Genomic DNA, 17,387 nt, shown 5'->3' on the forward strand with positions numbered 1-17,387 from the left:
AAGAGGCACTACTATTCGACTCTCGAGAGCCAGACTCACAACCGGATTACTTGCACGACTTTCCGAATCTCGAGAGCCAGACTCCCAACAGGATTGCTTTCTCAAAAATCGAAGAGGCACCGCTCTTCAAATCTCAAGAGCCAGACTCCCAACAAGATTGCTTTCTCAAAAATCGAAGAGGCATTGTTATCCGAATCTCAAGAGCCAGATCCTAGACAAGATTGCTTGTTCGAAAACTGAAGAGGCACCGCTCTCCGAACTTCGAGAGCCAGATTTCCTTGGATAAAGCTTGTCCACAATCTTCATATGCAACATCAACTTTCCAGATACCACAAACTACTTTTTCAAAGTGCTCAGACAAAGTTAAAACACGTGAATTTTACAGCTCCCACTACATTGTTATGATCGAGAAGGGTAAAGGAACAACGTTACCACTCGCTGTTAGGATAATTCCTATATATGTCGACCTTCATCCTCCACAGCCAGGCAGACCTGCAAATAAAAAAATGCTCAACTTTTCTTCACATCCGAGAGGGCACTCTCAGCAGAGTCTCTCGAAATACTCAACTTCTTTTCCCCCCGATAATACCTCTGCAAACAAGCCACACCAAAGCAAGAGTATCTCATATCATCAGGGTTAAAAGCAAGAGTATCCCATATCATGCTTTTTCCCTGTCTTTTCCTTTGGCCTTGTTTTTACCTGTAAGATAAAGAGAAAAAGAGCAATCAGTCAGCACTTGGAATCAAGTTTCCAATCAGGAACTAATTGCTTGTAACCCCTTGCTTGACTACTTACCTAGCATTGCTCTCGAGTACTCATCTTCAACATCTTCTGCTTCTAGAGAAGATACCACATCTGCCTGAGGAATAGATAAGGCAAGTGAGAAGGATACAAGGAAGCATGTGGAGACAAGCGTAACAGAACACGTGTTGGTACATCCACTACTTTGTCAACAGCAAAAGTATCCCATATCATCAGGGCCGAACGTATTCTAGATTTGATGGACTTGTTTTGACCCTCAAATTCTTGAGTCGGCCTTATACTCTGGAGGAAACCAGAAAACCCTTCAGCCTAGTTCAAGAATAAGCCTGTGGAAAGTTACTTCTTCAAAAGCAAAAGTATCTCATATCTTTTCTTCTCCATTTGCTTCTCCTTATCCTTATTATTGTTTACGACACAAGGAGAATGAGAACAATCAACTGGAAGCTGAAGTCGAACCTCCGATCCAGGTTGCTTGCTTAGAAGTCTGATTGCTTACCTTGTCTGTTACCTCATTCGGAAAATCTCCTAGCTCGGCGACTTGGGGGACTCCTACCATAGGGTTTGTATCGCACTTGACCAAGCCCCAAACTTCAAGTAAGCTTCAAGTGAAATTGATACATTACCTTGTGCATCTTCATCATTTAAAAATACCACTCCTGGATGGAGGAAAAGTACTTCCAGAGAAGATGCCACATCTACATATGAGACAGATAAGGCAAGTGAAAATGATACCACACTTCGATACTTAGAAGTTTCATGATTACTCAATGGCTTGGATCTTGCAAGTCCCCAACCGAGGAGCTTCCCTCACTCAGGAACTTAGGGGACGACGCCAAATGCTGATGCACAAAATCAGTGAGGACTTTGGTACAATAGAAAGTGTTAAGTTTGTGACCTTCGCTAGATTGCTACAGTCACTAGTGTGGATAAGTATACAAATGGATAGAGACAGGGAAGCGAACATAAGATGTACGTGGTTCACCCAGATTGGCTACGTCCACGGAGTAGAGGAGTTCTCATTAATTGTGAAGGGTTTACACAAGTACATATGTTCAAGCTCTCATTTAGTGAGTACAAGTGAATAATTTAGTACAAATGACATTAGAAAATATTGTGGGAGAATGATCTCTATTTATAGAAGAGAGTTTCTATTTTCATTCTGACATTGACATGTATTGTGTTGTGATTGGCTTCTGATGTTGACACATGTCGCGCTATGATTAGCTTTTGATGTCGACACGTGTCGCGTTGTGATTGGCCTCCTGGTTGGAGGGAAACTCTTCTGGGTCTTTGACGGTATAACGTTGACCGGTGCTTAGTAGTTTCAGGATTGGTCAAGTATGGTATAAACACAGCAGGTAGAACATGGACTATGCTGATTTCCATATTTTTAAGAACTGAAGGGCCAATTGGATCCTGATCGTTGTCTTCTGGGTTAGTGAGGACTATAGCATTGTGTGTTAGAGCATCTTCGGCTTGATTATTGTGAGTCTCAACATGCTCTTGCTCTTGTGTCATGTAATCTGACCTTATGTCCTTTTGACTGTCGTCGTCGGGCTGACATGTGCCTGGTGTTTGATTTTGCTATAAGCTCATTCCTCATAGGCGATCTGGACGTCCTTTATATCTAGGTAGGATCCAGACATACCACCTGATCTTTATCTAGGTAGGATCCAGACGTACCACCCGATCTTTCTCATCAGCCGTTAAACCTAATAAGGATATGACCGAGAAGACTTCGAAATGATACCGAAAGTGTTGAAGGTTTTCGAGAGAAAAAGGGAGTTCAGCTATATCAATATCCGTATATGGGTCGACCTCGAAGCTGAGAACCTTAGCCTCTCGTATGTGCTGGAATTTAGCTTTCACGCTTGATCAGTGGTTTTTTGGATGATTTGTTCAGCATCGGGGCAAGTTAGTGCCAGGTCAAGAGCTTCTTGGCACACCTTGGGTAAACCATACAAATCGTTGGCAGAATATTTCTTGTGAAACTCTTTCATGCATTCTAAAGATTCGCCGAGGAATGGGGGGTGCAGATTCTGCCGAACTTTGATTAACGGCTCTTTCAAAGGTAACAGAGATAATTGGGTTTCAGTCTCTTTCTTATATTGCTCGAAGCGAGCTTTCATCTCCCCAGGTTAAAGGAGGAGTTTGATGCACTTCTTGGACTATTCGATGGTAGTTTCGAAGTTGCGATTGGTTTCCTTCTGCCCCTGTAACTCAGCCATGATTGTTGGGGTTGGTCGGTCATCTCCGCTCCATACCGCCTCTTTTGGCTACCATTTAGTGGCCGAAACAGTTTGGGCCGCCTGCCGTCAAGCCATGCAATCTATACGCTGACGTCGACATTTCTGAGATTTGGAAAGCGTAGTATACATGCCGGTGGGAGAATTATAGATGTACCAACGTTGGTCATGTGGTTCAGGTAGCCTGAAGCTTTTTTGATTCACTGATGAGCTTGAGCTACTGGGATTACGCGAATAATAATCCTCGTTATAAAACGGTGCATCGAAATCAAGGCACCGTCTGACCGAGGTATGGCCGTCTGTCTGTTTCTTGGGGTCGAGCCTATCGGACACTTTCTGGTACTGGCCTTCACTAGGTTCCTTTAAAGGTGCCACCATGGTCGTCGATTGTTGTCGTGATGTCGACGTCTGAGTCTGAGGCAGTTTCTCCTTGGGTTCGGTTAATACAACACGTGCCTTACAACTGCTGCACAAAACTATCGGCCCGTCATTTTCTTCTTCACTGGAATCTGACATGGATTCAACTATGGCCGGTCCTGAAAACTCGATAAGCGGCACATTGGAAAATAGGCTGATCTTGAGTCTTGGCTTGGAATGTGTCTTTAGGATGTGTTGTACTGGGGCAAACCCGACCTTTTCTTTCCTTTTGTTCTTAGGAAAACGGGCGTCTACCATGCTAACTGTTGCCGAAAGGAATGGATTCGTGTCAACCATCATTTGTTTTTCAGGAAACTTTAGCTTACCTTTGTCAATCCAACCCTGGATATCATCACGGAATACGACACAATTGTTTGTGGCATGCTTGGTCGAGTTATGATACTTGCAATACGTCTTTCCTTTAACCTCTTCGGCCTTAGGAATGTTATTCCCTGGCCAAAGTTTGATGATTTTGCTAATAACAATTGATCGAAAATTGCTTCGGCCTTTGTGATATCAAAAGTGTAAACTTTCGATGTTTTCGCCATCTCTTCAGTGGCCGAGCGGGTTTTGGCATCCTTGAAATTAATTTGAGTCAATGCCTTGCAAATGTATGGTTTATCTATTACTATCTCGGTAATGTCCACGCTGACGTATTGAGAATCCTCACCTTCGGTCGATGCGTAATTGACTGTGGGATTTTTGTAAATCGTTCATCGGGATGGGGATTTCGAGATCTTCTCTTCTCGAAGAAAATAATCATTTTGCTTGACATGCTGGGCTAATTCATACATATCCCGAAAGTTTGCCCCCAGGAATTTCTTTTTGTACTCCACGTTCAGTCCATTCAGAGCAAGCCTAACAAATTCAAGTTCGGGGAAAGGTACTCGGCACCAGTTCCTGGCCGATTTAAATCTAGTAAGATAATCCATTGGTGACTCATCAGAGGCTTGAGCCATCCTAGCCAATGAGGAAACTGACATTTCCATCCCTGGCCAATAAAACTGTTCGTGAAATTTCTCGACCAACTCCTCCCAGCTTTGGATAGAATTAGGTGAGAGGTTGATATACCATGCAAATGTAGTAGAACAACCGTAGTTTGTGAAGGTCACTATCAACATCTCCTCATTATGCAGTGAAACGAGCCACATGTTCTAACAAGGAGGACGATTCTCCAGCAAAAATGCTTAAATCTGGAATCTTGAAACCTTTAGGATATTCGAACTTTTCCACATAAGCTGGATACGGGTGGATGAATTTAGAGAACTTCGGCCCCTTTTTCATGGTTGAATCAATCATTCGCTGGACCTCGGTCATATCGACGGGCTGCTTCCACTCTCTGGTCGGATCTATCTGCCCTACTACTTGATCCTCCTCTTTTTTCTAAGTCAATCGTTCCTGTAGGGGATGACTTTTAAGTGGAAACTACCGAGCTTGATCAACAGGTTTTTGTTTGAAGACTTTACTAACTAATAGTTCTAGCAATATGGTTTGGGTTTCACCATTGCTTTGTATCACTTCCAGCAAACGGTTCATTTTGTGGCCCACTGTCTGTTCAACTTGTCAAGTCGTCTTCGAAGAAACACCCTAATCGGAGGATCAAAGCCTTCACCACCGTCTTCATCACAGTCATCCACTATTCCTTCAATGACAATGCCTGTGGTTTGATTGGGTACTTATGTATTTCGAGGCTGGGCACCGAGGCACATTTTCTTTTCTTAATGTGTCACACTTGCAGCCTCAGGAGTCACAACGACGATAGGGTTCCGTGCATGTGACACCTCTTGTCCAGGACTTTGAACCGACAGATCGGTCGTTGATTTTCCCATGGTTGTTTTCTTTTTTACTGATCGTATCTCGATGGTCATGAACTTCATAGTCTTAACACTAGGTCCCACTGGGCATGCCAAAATGTTGACCCTAAAAACTATCAAGCCTAGGTGGCGCGCATGCCAAATAATTAATAAGCTAACTACGTCCTTCAGTTGTATGTAGGGCGTGCCAACTCGTCGACCGAGGAGTAAAATTTGTTGATGTTGCATTAGGTGCGCGACTAACTTCTCGATCTTGCGACTGCGGCAGAGGAAGGAACACGCCTTGGTTTTCAGGTTCTAGAGCTTGAAGACAAAGCTACTAGTTCTGCAAAGTTCACAAATCATCGGTGCCGGATTCGGTCACCGTGATTATATTTGTAAGAGTACAAGCATGCCGAATCGACACCATAGTATAGGGACACAAGTACTTAAAACAAATATATGTCTTGATTGTGAAAGTGGTTCAGCCGTCAGAATGCCGAACTCTAAAACCTACTTCCGAATAACCAATCATAAACGACTTAGTGTTCAATGCGCCATGTATAATAACTTGTAACACCTCGCTTCGCTGAGAAAGTTAACGAGATTACCTCTGCCGATAAGGATTTGAAAATCCTTCTCGACTGAGACTTGGATAGATAACCAGTCTGCCCTGTCGCAGTGCTGTTTATCCAAACTGAAGGTGCTTCATGGTCAGCTGATTCTGCGGCAACAATTCTGTTTATCCAAACTAAAGATGTTCACCGGTTGCCTTCACAGTGCTGTTTATCCAAACTGAAGATGTGTTGGCGAAAAAAGAGAAAAACAAAAATCTCAAGGTTGTTGAGAGGTTTCGTGGAGAGTGAGGGTATGCACAGGGCAATTTATGTGTTGAATTGGAGGGGCTTGTTTTAATGTCTTCCCTTCCTACTTATAGCAGCCAACCTGTATTGAATTCCAATCATTCCTGGATTAGAACTCTTTTCCCTGATCCAACTTTATCTCGGCCAATCTTATTCATACTAGGACTTTGAACATAACTCGTTACCAAGCCGTATTCAATTCCAGCATCCTGATCATGTCGAAACTCCTTCTCATAACATGACTTATCCACATCCCTAATTCTCGATGGGATATGGCCAACTTCGACCGTGCGGCCCATGAGCTAGATAACCCCGAATGACACCTGTACACGACCTCTGGGCCGAGAAGGATTCTAACCTTGGCCCCACCAACACTAGGCCAAGAACAATTCTAAACTCGGCCTAAAACAATATTTTTAGGCCCAAACAAATATACACAGGTTATCTTTGAAGAAAATATATGTATCTAATATCCAACATACTTTCATTTTACTTATACTCCATATCAAATATTATATGAACAATAGTGCTCTTGTTCTGTCATTCAAACCGAAAAAAACTCTCTCCCACCTATCATGTACTTATATTTTTCTCATCACTTTGTCACTTTCCACTACTATAATAAAATTTTTGTAACATTGGAATTGTGATATATCATCATTTGAAACCATCCTTAATATCATATTGTGTATAACCATACTATAATAAGATTTTCTTAGTTGTTTTCGGTTACCCCCACTAGAAGAAATTTCTGGCTCCGTCCCTGCCTGTTTGATATATATTTTTTGTTTGTATTATGATATTATTGTATAACGAGGGGAAGTAGAAGAAAGGAACAAAATAGAATAAATTAGGGAGGATCGGACAAAACATGAGATAGGTGAGAAAGAAAGAATAGGAGAATATATAAAATTAAGGGTAAAAGACTGTTTACTACCCTCATGTTTCGTGGTTTTCAACATTTAGTGTGACGACCCGTTCCCAATTTTCCTATGTAATTTCTCCCCGAATATGTAATTTGATGATTATGCCCTTATTGGCAAGTGACATGGACTTATCCTTATTGCTTTCCATTTTAATTCTCGCTATTCCATTTAAATTGTACACGCTAGTACGAGTAGGCGTAGATTTTAAAAGGTAAAAATATCTACTTGAGCTAGATTTTGATTTCCTTTTACTATAGGAAATCTAAAAACCTATCCGTTGGATTCCTTTTTATCCTACCCGTGCACCCGTCATTATTTCACTCCCTCACCTATCCCATCTTTCCCTCATTTTTCTGTCCCCCCAATCAGAAAACATCCCATCTCTCTCCCTCTCCTTCATCCTCTCTGCAACCTTCACAAAAACACACCAAAACTCATAAATGTGGAAAACAAATTACACCATTATGATCATCTTAGTCCCATGATCACAACGTCCTTCAAATATGGTGTGGACGAGTTTTGACTCACCAACTCAGAAGGCCGACTTGGTGAGTTCAACATATTGATTTTCAGGCCATGTATGGCTTAGGTAAGCCTTGAGAAACCTTTAGAACCTTCATTTCACTTCTATGGGTTGTTATTGATCCTTTGTCTGTGTTTTGGACGTGTGGTGTTACCTAGAAAACTTGAGAAAAAGGAGAACCTGCGTTTTTCATTCCAGAACAGTGACCATTTTGTCATTTTCAAGCCATTTTTCTGGTCAACCTCGACCCCAACTGGGCTCCTACTAGGTACAAACTTGTTCTCTACATTCCTAACTTCAAATGGCTTTTGAATCACTGAGTTTGGTTAAGTAGCGAGTTAGAAATCAACTCTGGAAGTTAGGAAGAAAATTTAAGTTTATGGAAAAATTGTAACTGTGGTCGTTTGGCCACTTTCAGGCCAAATTTCTAATTAACTCGGACTATATTAGAACTTTCTGTGAATTGGGATCATTACATCACATTCCTAGCTTTAATTTGGCTTTTGTAGAAGTGAATTTGGTTGAGAATCGAGCTCGTTAGGAGCTCTAGAAGTTGACCCAAAAATCTGCAAAACTGCAGATTTTCGCGAGGAAGGCGAGTACAGTGTACTCGTGAGGTGCGTGGGATTTCTGGCAGCCCTTTTGGGGGGTGTGTGAGGGCGCGTCTGGCCTCCGGCCAGTGCGTGGTTGACACGTGTGCGTTCGTGTCATCGAGTAGATTGATTTCATATATTTACACCCTAGGTTCTAGCAAACTATGGGGGTTTTATTTCGGTTTCCGTTATGTGCTTTAATTAATGTTATTTTAGTTATTTCACATATAGGGGAAACCTATCCCGAGGATTTTCGAGGTCAAGCTAGGCTCGGGGGCTACGACCTAGTGACGTATTTGTCAGTGGGCAGTTGTTTTCTACCTATATATATTTATAGCTTCCATAAATGCGTATTTACTTCACTTTTACGCCTATATTGCCTAGTATCATTATTGTGATATAAATTGTGATAAATGTTGCTATATGGTTGTGATATTACTGTCATGGCATTCATACATATTTGTACATGCTCATCTTGCTACACTCAGTGTTAGTATTCGCCTTAGGGCCAGGCCAGTCCTTCACGTGTATGTTCACATCCGTACCATTCGCTCACCTTGGATCCAAGTTTAGGTGCCAGTCCTGTCAGGTAGATTGCAGTAGGCAATCCGACTCGTATGTGATGTGCTTTTGCACTAGTCTTCACGTGATCGTAGTACTAGAGCATATTGTTTACACCAGTCATGTTCGTGTCAGAAACCATCTGTTCGAACTTGTGTGTCAGCTTATATGGATGAGCACTTACTTATAATTGATTATCACATGATTATTACTGTGGCATATGATACATCATTTACTTGGCATATTTCTGGTTATATTGCTGTGATATTGGATTTCATACTTACGTAGTATGTTTTAAGGAAACTATACTTGTTTTACGGCGAGGGGTTAGTATATTCAAAGATAAAGGTTTTCTTATAAGCATTGATTTACTGACCCACTCAACTTTGTTTTTTGCCCCTCCAGGACCTAGATAGCTGTATTCTTTGTGGCACTCAAGGAATCCCGGCAGTTCTGACATTTCCTTCTGTTCTAGACGTATGAACTTATCGCTATCATGTAATAAGTGTACTTTGGTTGCTTTGACTACTCTTCTGTAATCTCACTGTCTATTACGCTCTGGATAATTATAGTGGGTTCAACCCACGAATTGCGCACTCTTTCACTGTTTAGTTATATATTCACTTCTTGCATTACTTACCCTTATGGTTACATCACCTCATGGTGATGGCCAGCATGCTTCGACCTTTCCAGGTCGGGGTGTGTCAGTTTGGTGTTAGAGCATAGATTTAAACAGTCATGCAATTCCTAGTGTGTTTTAACTCTTGTTTTCTTATGTCATAACCATGCCACCTCGTAGAAAGCCACGTTCTCCAGCTGAGAATAACTTTTCAGACTTTGGGCAGTTTGGTGAGGCTATTGCCACTGCTATTCAATCTTCACTCCGTCCTACCCCGAGGAATATTCTGGATATTGTATCTCACCTGAAGATTAATGATTTCTTTGGTAATGAGGGATCAGAGAAGTCAGAGATATGGTTCGATCATGTGGAGAAGACTTTTCGAGTTATGTACAGGCAGGGTAATCTTTCCCTAGAGAGATGGGTCGAGACAGTAACCTGGTTCTTTCGATTGGGAGCAGAATCATGGTGGGATCATGAGAGGAGATCCTTATCTAGTAGGGATGCTATAGATTGAGATGTTTTCAAACGGTTGTTCCAAACCAAATTTATTCCTCCTGAGTATTTGGATAGTAAGAAGAATGAGTTCACAGACCTGAGGCAGGGCAATATGTCAGCCACTGAGTATCACCGAAGGTTCACAGACTTATCTCGTTATTGCCCCGAGACTGCTGCTAATCCCCGGGAGATGCTTTGTTTGTTTAAGAAGGGAACTTGCAAGAAATGACATACTATAGCAACCTCTACTCCCTATGCTACTTACCAGGAGTTCTTCGAGATCTTGCTTTGGTTGAAGATTCGGAGAATGCTCCTAATGACGAGGATGAAGATGTTGGCGGGAATGTCCAGAGGTACAATAACAGGGGGCGATCGTCACTTGGCCCAAGAAGGGCTCAGAATTTTAAAAGGAGTGGAAACAGTTCTGAATCCACGAACAGGGGTTCCAACTCCGGTACACCTTAAAGAGGAGGCAGGTCCGTTGGTGGTTCTCATTTTCAGAATAAAGGAAACTCCAACAGTTCAGGTGTCCAATTTTGTCGCAGATGTAACACCCATCACTATGGCGAGTGTAAAAGATGAAGCAAAGGATGTTTCACTTGCGGACAAACAGGGCATGTGGCCTATAATTGCCCTTAGAATAAGAAGAATCAACCTGTTAATCTACCACCTGCAGTCCCTCTGCAGCAGCTTCCAGCTTCCAGCACCTGGTAACCGTCAACAATTAGGCCACGGTGGAGCTTTCCACTACCAAGGGGGCGTAATTCTGAATCAGGGAGGACCATACCAGTATACACCTGAGGTTCCCTACTATCAAGGAGGCTATTAGTAGACTCAAGGAGGTTATCCATAGTTCTAGGGAGATTATACGCCCTATTAAGGCCACGGAGCACAGATGTATACTGAAGGGTAGTATCAGAACCTAGACGTGGCGTCTAGCAGTGGAGTTTCAGGCAAACAGGCAAATCCACCCTAACAGGGCTGAGGTAATCAGGGTCGAGGTAATTTGACTCAAGCAAATAGGGGTCGTGGAGGCAGACAGTAAGTTTAAGGAAGAGTTAACAATATCACCTTTCAGGATGCTCAGGCTAATCCGAACTTGATCATGGGTACGTTGAATGTTCTAGGCCATTTTGCTAAAGTTTTAATTGATTATGGTGCTACACATTCAGTTATTTCCCATAAGTTTGCTCAAACGACTCAACCACATCCTACTTCACTCGACTACGAGTTGGAGTTCTTGATGCCTAGGGGTGAAATCTGTTATGTTAGTTGGGAATATCAAGGATGTCCTATCCTTGTCGAAGATGTAGTCTTGCTGGCTAATCTTGTTCCTTTGGATATCATTGATTTTGACATTATCTTAGGCATGGATTGGTTACACTACAATCGTGCCAGGTTGGACTGTTATGAAAAAGTTGTTACTTTTCACCGACTGGGCATGCCTACTGTCACGTTTATCGGTGAGCGTGGTGGTCTAAAGCATGGAGTTATCACTGCCATGAGGGCGAGACGACTATTGAATAAAGGTTGTCAAGGTTACTTAGCTCATGTTATGCTAGCGGAGGAGAATATTGTATCTATGGAAGACGTCGGAGTAGTTAGACACTTTCTCGATGTTTTTCCCGAGGAACTGCTTGGCTTACCCCCGGATCGTGAAGTTGAGTTCACCATCGATCTACTTCCAGGTACTAATCCTATTTCCCTTACACCTTATCGTATGGCTCCTGCAGAGTTAAGGGAACTTAAAACTCTGTTGCAAGAGTTAGTTAATAAGGGTTTCATTCAACCAAGCATTTCCCCATGGGGAGCTCCAATTCTGTTTGTAAGGAAGAAAGATGGAACCTTGAGGTTATGCATCAATTACAAGCAGTTGAATCGCGTGACAATTAAAAACCATTATCCGTTACCTTGTATTGATGACCTTTTTTATCAGCTCAAAAGTGTTTGTGTGTTCTCGAAGATTAATCTAAGGTCTGGTTACTACCAACTGAAAATCAGAAGCGACGACGTTCCGAAGACAGCTTTCAGAACTCGATATGGTCATTACGAGTTCCTAGTGATGCCATTTGGATTGACTAATGCACCGGCAGCTTTTATGAACCTGATGAATTGAGTATTCCATCCATATCTCGACAGGTTCGTCATTGTTTTCATAGATGACATTTTGGTGTATTCGAAGAATGAAACTGATCATGTCAAGCATCTGCGTTTAGTTCTAAAGACGCTAAAGGCAGATCGGTTGTATGCTAAGTTCAGCAAATGTCAATTTTGACTGGATCAAGTGTCATTTTTAGGGAACGTGGTATCAGCTCAGGGTGTGCTTTTGGATCCTCAGAAAATAGCAACTGTGGAAAATTGGGAGCAACCTCGGATAGTTACAGAAGTTCGAAGCTTTCTTGGTATATTGACGCTTCGTGAAAGACTTTTCGACCATAGCACTACCTATGACAAAATTGACTAGAAAAGATGTTCCTTTTGTGTGGAATAGTGAGTGTGAACAAAGTTTCCAACAGTTGAAGTATCTTCTCACTCATGCATCTATATTAGCACTTCTCGATGATGGTGGGAACTTCGAGATCTACAGTGATGCGTCTCTAAATGGTCTTGGTTATGTGTTAATGCAGCATGATAAAGTGATTGCTTATGCATTGTGGCAGTTAAAGCCTCATGAGAAGAACTATCCTACTTATGATCTCAAGTTAGCAGCGATCATCTTTGCTTTGAAAATTTGGAGGCATTATCTTTATGGGGAAAAGTGTAAGATCTTCACTGATCATAAAAGCCTTAAGTACATCTTCAATCAGCCGAACCTCAATCTCTGACAATGGAGGTGGGTAGAGTTGCTCAGTGATTATAACTGCACCATTGAGTATCACCCAGGTCGTGCCAATTCGGTAGCTGATGCTTTTAGTAGGAAGTCTCATGGCCAACTTAATGCTCTTTATGCGAGTTGCATTCCTCTTTTGACTGACCTGAAATCCACTGGAGTAGCTCTGAAAGAGGGTCGTCGGGGGCCTAAATTGCCAGTTTTCAGGTAAGACCTGTTCTGTTGGATTATGTTCTCAAAGCTCAGAGGAACAATACAGAATCTCAGGAATTGATACAAGCAATGTCAGACGAGAAAAAGATGGACCTCTGGATTAGAGATCCTGACGGCATACTTATGCAAGGTGATCAGATGTATGTACCGAATGTTAAGGAATTGAAGAAAGACATATTAAATGAAGCGCATATTTCTGCTTATGTCATGCACCCTAGGAGTATTAAGATGTATCATACCATCTGGCACTTTTACTATTGGCCAAGTATGAAAAGAGAAGTTGCAGAGTATGTTAGTTTTTGTGCAATCTGCCAGCAGGTTAACTCATAAAGGAAAAAGTCGTTTGGATTGCTGCAACCATTCCCGATACCTCAGTGGAAATGGGAAGATATTACGATGGATTTCATGTACAAGTTACCTCGTATGCGAAATGGTTACGATGGTATCTGGGTGGTGGTTGATTGACTTACCAAGTCAGCACATTTCGTACCCGTTCGTGAGAATTACTCGTTGAGTCAGTTGACCGAAAGGTTCATCTCTGAAGTGGTTAGGTACCACGAAGTCCCAATTAGTATCATTTCTGATCGGGATCCCAGATTCACTTCGAACTTTTGGGTAGCTTTTTAGGAAACTTTGGGATCGAGGTTACTCTACAGCACCGCCTATCATCCTCAAACAAATGGGCAGTCAGAGAGAACTATCCAGACTTTGGAAGATATGTTGAGATCGTCAGTTCTACAGTTTGGAGATGCTTGGCTCAAGCGTTTACCATTAATAGAGTTTGCGTACAATAACAGCTTCCATTCTAGTATTGGTATGGCACCATTTGAAGCGTTGTATGGGAAACCATGTCGTACTCCACTTTGTTGGTCCGAGGTCGACGAACGAGTTTTAGTGGGCCCTGAGATCATGGAGGAGATGACGCAGAACATTCAGGTGATAAAGGTTAACCTGAAAGCGGCCTAGGATCGGCAGAAGAGTATCACCGACAAGCATTCTATCGACAGAGTTTATGAGGTTGGTGCTTGGGTATTCTTGAAATTATCGCCATGGAAAGGTGTTGTGTGATTCGGCAAGAGAGGGAAACTCAGCCTTAGGTACATCAAGCCATACCAGATCGTTGAATGAGTTGGGGAAGTTGCTTATCGACTTGCATTGCCACCAGAGTTGGCGAGAGCGCACAATGTGTTTCATGTATCGATGCTACGGAGGTACGTTTTTGATCCGTCACACGTAATCCCTCCTCAGCCATTGGAGATCAATCCAAATTTGACCTATGATGAGGTTTCAGTGACTATCCTTGATTGGAAGGATAAGGTTCTTAGAAACAAGACCATGCAGATGGTGAAGGTTTTGTGGAGGTACCACTTAGTAGAGGAAGCCACTTGGGAGATAAAAGAGCGTATGCGAGATATGTGTCCATGTCTATTCTATGGCTTTGATGGTAGTCAGTATTGAAATTTCGGGATGAAATTTTTATAAGGGGGTAGATTGTGACGACCCGTCCCTAATTTTCCTATGTAATTTCTCCCCGAATATGTAATTTAATGATTATGCCCTTATTGGCAAGTGACGTGGACTTATCCTTATTGCTTTCCATTTTAATTCTCGCTATCACATTTAAATTGTACACACTAGTACGAGTAGGCGTAGATTTTAAGGGGTAAAAATATCTACTTTGGATAGATTTCGATTTCCTTTTACTGTAGGAAATCTAAAAACCTATCCATTGGATTCCTTTTTATCCTACCCGTGCACCCTCCATTATTTCACTCCCTCACCTATCCCATCTTTCCCTCATTTTTCTGTCCCCCCAATAAAAAAACATCCCATCTCTCTCGCTCTCTTTCTCTCATTCATCCTCTCTGGAACCTTCACAAAAACACAGCAAAACTCACAAATGTGGAAAACAAATTACACCATTGTGATCATCTCAGTCCCACGATCACAACCATGTCCTTCAAATCTAGTGTGGACGAGTTTTGACTCACCAACTCTGAAGGTCGACTCGGCGAGTTCGACATATTGATTTTTTGGTCAACCTCGACCCCAACTAGACTCCTAATAGGTACAAACTTGTTCTCTACATTCCTAACTTCAAAATGGCTTTTGAATCACTGAGTTTGGCCAAGTAGCAAGTTAGAAATCAACTCTGGAAGTTAGGAAGAAAGTTTAAGTTTCTGGAAAAATTGTAACTGTGGTCGTTTGTCCACTTTCAAGCCAAATTTCTGATTAACTCAGACTATATTAGAACTTTAATTGGAATTGGTACATCACATTCCTAGCTTTAATTTGGCTTTTGTAGAAGTGAATTTGGTTGAGAATTGAGCTCGTTAGGAGCTCTGGAAGTTGGCCCAAAAATCTACATAACTACAAATTTTCGTGAGGAAGGCGAGTACAGTGTACTCGCGGAGCGCGTGAGGACTCGTCCGGCCTCCGATGGGCGCGTGGTTGACACATGTGTGTTTGTGTCATCGAGTAGATCGATTTTATATATTTACACCCTAGGTTTGAGCAAACTATGGGGGTTTTATTTATGTTTCCGTTATGTGCTTTAATTAATGTTATTTTAGTTATTTCACATATAAGGGAAACTTATCCCAAGGATTTTAGAGGTCAAGCTAGGCTCGGGGGCTACGACCCAGCGACATACTTGTCAATGGGCAGTTGTTTTATACCTATATATATTTATAGTTTCCATAAATGCATATTGACTTCACTTTTACGCCTATATTGCCTAGTATCATTATTGTGATATAAATTGTGATAAATGCTGCTATATGGTTGTGATATTACTGTCATGGCATTCATACATATTTGTACATGCTCATCTTGCTGCACCCGGTGTTAGTACTCGCCTTAGAGCCAGGGCCAGTCCTTCACGTGTATGTTCACATCCGCACCGTTCGCTCACCTTGGATCCAAGTTTAGGTGCCAGTCCTGTCGGGTAGATTGCTCTGGGCAATCCGACTTGTATGTGATGTGCTTTTGCACCAGTCTTCACATGATTGTAGTACTATAGCATATTGATTACACCCAATCCTGTTCATGTCAGAAACCATCTGTTCGAACTTGTGTGTCAGCTTAGATGGATGAGCACTTACTTATAATTGATTATCACATGATTATTATTGTGGCATATGATACATCATTTACTTGGCATATTTCTGGTTATATTGCTATTATATTGGATTTCATACTTACGTAGTAGTTTTGAAGGAAACTATACTTGTTTTACGGCGAGGGGTTAGTATATTCAAAGACAAAAGTTTTCTTACAAGTGTTTATATCATATTTAGGGTCTCCGTATTTAGATCTCGTACAAATACTCGGGGGACTTAAATGTAATTATGTAATAAAGGAATGGGCAAATATGTAATAAGTGAGGAGCCCTTATTCTATAAAAAGACTCATCACCCTTACAATGAGGGGAGGCCATTTCCTAAGCCTTTCTTATCTAGAGCAAAGCTCTCACTCTCTCCCTCACAAATACTCTCAGAAATATACAATCAGTGTGGACGTAGCCCAAACCTTGGGGTGAACCACGATACATCTTGTCTTATTTACATTTCATGCAGATTCACGGTCAGATTTACGTTGTTCCAAGACCTCTGGTTTTGTGCATTAACATTTGGCGCCGTCTATGGGAATCGGTACAAAAAGCTGTGTCGGTTCTCTTTCATTTTTTCACCTCCGCCGTGAATCTGCAAAATCACAGAAACCCAAAAACAGAAAATATCCAAATCTCGAACACTCCTCACAAGCCCATAGGGAAGATAAAGGTCGTTGCTTTTTGGGTTTTGGGTTCGTATTCAGGAAACCCAGGGAATTAAACCTCTCTCTCTCTCTTATGAAGAACATCCCTTACTTGTCATCCATGTTTCTACACATGATCCTCACGCTACTTGTGACCGGAGACGACTCGCCGCCTGCCTACCCTCCTGGCGATCTGATCACCATTGCATGGGGGCCTATGATTGCCATTGCATGTAGGCATACCGACCCCCAAATTCTTAACGATCGATCTTAGACTGGAGATAGACACTCAATATATTCTCCATTAGAAGAACACCAAGCTAGTAACACATCCATCACCAAAGACGCCCTTTTGTCGTCCTCCTCATCCGCCAGTCGAGTTCCCCACCTCGCAACTTTTCCTCTTCCACCAAAAACCCACCAACTCACTGAGTCTGACTCGTCTTCGTCTTCCTCCTCCGGTGAAAAAACAAGAAGAAGAAGAGCAACATTTACAAGAAGAAGAAGGAGAGGAAAAGGGTTTGATTTATGGGCTGAGAGAGAACCCAAAAAGGAGTTTCCGGCTTGCAGATCTTGAGTTTTCTTTTATCGATCCTCGGTTGGTGATTCAAGACAAGGAGAGTGAGACTGAGTCAAGAAGCCTAACTCGAAGACGATCCAAGCGGAACCGGTCTCCGATGCATCTCTGATCTGCATATATGAAGCAGGTGCAGCATATATCCTCTCCATCTGTCTGAGTCTGACCTATCCAACGGGTTAACCCGACTCAAATACCGAATCTACGCC

Source organism: Malus sylvestris, chromosome 13 (genome assembly GCF_916048215.2).
Source record: "Malus sylvestris chromosome 13, drMalSylv7.2, whole genome shotgun sequence".
NCBI lineage: Eukaryota > Viridiplantae > Streptophyta > Magnoliopsida > Rosales > Rosaceae > Malus > Malus sylvestris.